We start from the raw sequence: 3,907 nt of genomic DNA, 5'->3' as shown, positions 1-3,907 counted from the left end.
CTCCCAACATCTCGACTTTCGTGCTTTGCTGAAGCGTTTGGCTCCAAAGCCCCTCAGGACACATTGTCCCTCGGCAGAGGGAAGGTGAGAAAAGAGCCGGGGCCGGTTCCCTTCCCCCCTCCTCCCAGCCCTGCTATTCCTCCGAGACCTCCAGCATCATCCAGCAGAGTGTGGAGTCAGCCATGTGCTAATTCTGCACTTACTGCTGGCTAATTTAATCGCTCCATTTCCAGCCCTGGAACCAGCAAGAAAGTGTTTCTCTCCGCTAGAATAACCTTCCTGCTCGGCCTGGGCGCAGCGCCCGCTCCGGTGACACTTGCCGGGGTGTCCCGGCAGAAGCGCAGCCACCGGGAGGGGCCCCGCCGAGCAGCAGGGGCCGGGAGGGAGCCCGGGGAGCCGCGTCCCGCCGGGTGCCCGCAGGGACCGGGAGGGAGCCCGGGGAGCCGCGTCCCGCCGGGTGCCCGCAGGGACCGGGAGGGAGCCCGGGGAGCCGCGTCCCGCCGGGTGCCCGCAGGGACCGGGAGGGAGCCCGGGGAGCCGCGTCCCGCCGGGTGCCCGCAGGGACCGGGAGGGAGCCCGGGGAGCCGCGTCCCGCCGGGGTTCCGGGGTGCCCGCAGGGGCCGGAGCAGAGGGGGCGGCCAGCCCAGAGCGGCCAGGGCGCAGGGGGCCAGCCCAGCGTGTTCAGCATCCCAGCTCTGAGTCCTGTGGCTCTCTTGGGCCTGGGGCGGGCGGAACAGCTCGGCCTTGCGGCTCCAGCTGCAGCAGGAGCTTTGGCTTTGGGCCGTGCTCTTCGGGCGATCAGCTAATACAGGAGCATGGGAAGAACCCACCTCGCTGCAGAACGGGCACCGAGAATAAACCTGCCAAGTGATCCCTTTCCGCTTTGTCCTGCTCCAGCGTTACCTACGATCCTCCCCGGGGAGCAAATGCCTTGATCTTATCAAAACATTTCTTTTGCCTCTTTCATCACCTTCTGTAGCTGTGCATTACTTGTCTGGCAGGTCACCATTGCGGCTTGAACAAGTGCAAAACCAAAACCAACCGAGCACCTGCTGGGAAAATAAACAGAAACTGACTATGTTTGTAAAACTTTTCCTCTTTGTTTTGCCAGATATTCACAACAGAGGATATAACTATCCTCCTTGCAGGTCCAGCATAAACAGTTCTTTTCGTTAAAATTAAAATAATCAGTGTTTTTAACGCCTGTCAAGGCTTTGCAAGTACAAACTGCTGGAGGCTACAGAGGACAAAAAATAAGTCTACAGCTGAAAACATATATTATAACTGGTCCCTTAAACCCTGGTGTGGGATCCTTTTATCATTCCTTCATTCCAAGGTTAGTAGGTTATTAACCTGTATCCTGAGGGAGAAAAGATGCACATCAATTATATCAATTGAATAGACAAATGAAAATCAAATTAAAAATTTAACACGTGCCACCATAATTACAATACAGACCTACTACGAGGAATTTCAGCTGGGGAATGAATTGGAGAAATGCTTCCCAAGTGCAATTTGCAGGAGCAGGAAAAGTAGCCAGAGACGGGAATTCTACTGAAACTAAAGCCTATACAGGAGAAAAATTATTTTCTAAATCTGCCACCCACTGAGAACTTTAGATTGCAATTTTAGACTAGGATGCAAAAATATTTAGTTCATTTAAGCAATTAACTGCGCTTATATTGTGTAATTATATGTATTGACATTGGCATATTGAAACAATTAAATAAACAATCTCAACACTTCAGCCTCTCCTGGTATTTACACAACCCAACAAGTCACAGCCCCGTGAAGCTTCCAGCTGGCAAAGTCCTCCTGGGAACACAGGAGGCGGCCGGGGTCCCTGGCCACAGCCAGGCTGTCACCTTCTACGGCACGGGGGGCAGCTGGTGTGGAAGAGGCAAAGGCACAGTCAGCTCATTCCAGGATCCCCAAGGGATGGCAGAGCACAGAGAGGAGGCTGGACAAAGTGAGGCACCTGCAGGAGGGCAGGCAGGCGGGGGAGGTACCTGCGGGGAGGCAGAGCCTGCGTGTCTGTCACACCCGTCAAAGGCAGCCTTCAGCCAGCATCCCAGGGGCTTCAGCCAGCGTCCCAGGGGCCTTCCTTCAGCCAGCATCCCAGGGGCCTTCCTTCAGCCAGCATCCCAGGGGCTTCAGCCAGCATCCCAGGGGCCTTCCTTCAGCCAGCATCCCATCCCAGGGGCTTCAGCCAGCATCCCAGGGGCTTCAGCCAGCATCCCAGGGGCTTCAGCCAGCATCCCAGGGGCCTTCCTTCAGCCAGCATCCCAGGGGCCTTCCTTCAGCCAGCATCCCATCCCAGGGGCTTCAGCCAGCGTCCCAGGGGCTTCAGCCAGCATCCCAGGGGCCTTCCTTCAGCCAGCATCCCATCCCAGGGGCTTCAGCCAGCATCCCAGGGGCCTTCCTTCAGCCAGCATCCCAGGGGCTTCAGCCAGCATCCCAGGGGCCTTCATTCAGCCAGCATCCCAGGGGCTTCAGCCATCATCCCAGGAGCCTTTAGCCAGCATCCCAGGGGCCTTCCTTCAGCCAGCATCCCATCCCAGGGGCTTCAGCCAGCATCCCAGGGGCCTTCCTTCAGCCAGCATCCCAGGGGCCTTCCTTCAGCCAGCATCCCAGGGGCCTTCCTTCAGCCAGCATCCCAGGGGCCTTCCTTCAGCCAGCATCCCAGGAACTTCAGCCAGCATCCCAGGGGCCTTCAGCCAGCATCCCAGGGGCTTCAGCCAGCATCCCAGGAACTTCAGCCAGCATCCCAGGGGCTTCAGCCAGCATCCCAGGGGCCTTCCTTTAGCCAGCATCCCAGGGGCCTTCCTTCAGCCAGCATCCCAGGAACTTCAGCCAGCATCCCAGGGGCCTTCCTTCAGCCAGCATCCCAGGGGCAGAGGATAACGACTGGATACAGGTTCAACAGCTGCTTTACAATGCAAAAAGAGCCATTTAGAGGTTGTAGGAAAATTCTGCCCAAGTTGCAGCAGTAAAGCTCTCCAGGCCTCGCTTGGGGGCAGCCAGACCCTTCCCTTTGGGGAACAGGCCTGGCCGAGCCCCTGGGCCAAGCCCCTGTGCTGCCCCAGCCCTCGCCTCCTCCTTGCTGCGCCATCCAGCCAGAAACACCTTCCTACCAACAGCCCTCAAACACCTCAACAGCAGGGCTGGGGGGAAGCTGGGGGCTGCACTTCGCTCTGCACATCTGCCTGTAACTTCAGCACTCCATCGCTTGTGGCTGAGGCCAATTCCTCGGAAGCAAACAGGGAACAAAGGCGGCGCCGCGCCGGAGCGCTGCCATTTTAATGCTATTTCTGTCTGTATAAAATCTTCTGTAATTTGTTTACGACTACCAGATTCAACAATAGTGTGCAAATGCAAACCCACTTATGTTAATGTCCTCTCTCGCTCTCTTTCTCAGATCAGATTCTGAATAAAAATTAGGTAAATACTCTGTTTGAAAATATATAAGATGAGAACTGGTTGGGGAGGGAGCAAGAGAACCTCCAAATGCACCGTCCTATCAGCCACATTATTTTTTTACTTAATAACTTAAGTGTACTGTTAGTGAAATTACAACCTGCTTGTGACACAATAAATTTACAACAAAACTCATTCCATAAATTATTCAATTCGCTGACTCCAACGATGCTGGGAAATATCACCATGAGCAGATGATTAGCATGTGAAAGGAAAGCCATCTCCAGCCTGAAACAATCACTGTCACACCTCCATTTGAAGATGCCTGGTGGAGTTTTGTAAAATTACCATTAGGAATACACATTTAAGGCTTTGTAGTTTCTATAAAAGCATTAAGTATTTGATTTACATTAGATTCATTTGTTCTTTCTTCAACTGTCTCTTTTTCCTACAAACCATAACCATTTGGATAAATGCTGGCTCAATCAAG

The sequence above is a fragment of the Motacilla alba genome, chromosome 11 (genome assembly GCF_015832195.1).
Source record: "Motacilla alba alba isolate MOTALB_02 chromosome 11, Motacilla_alba_V1.0_pri, whole genome shotgun sequence".
NCBI classification, from domain to species: Eukaryota; Metazoa; Chordata; class Aves; order Passeriformes; family Motacillidae; genus Motacilla; species Motacilla alba.
This window is presented reverse-complemented; position numbering follows the sequence as displayed.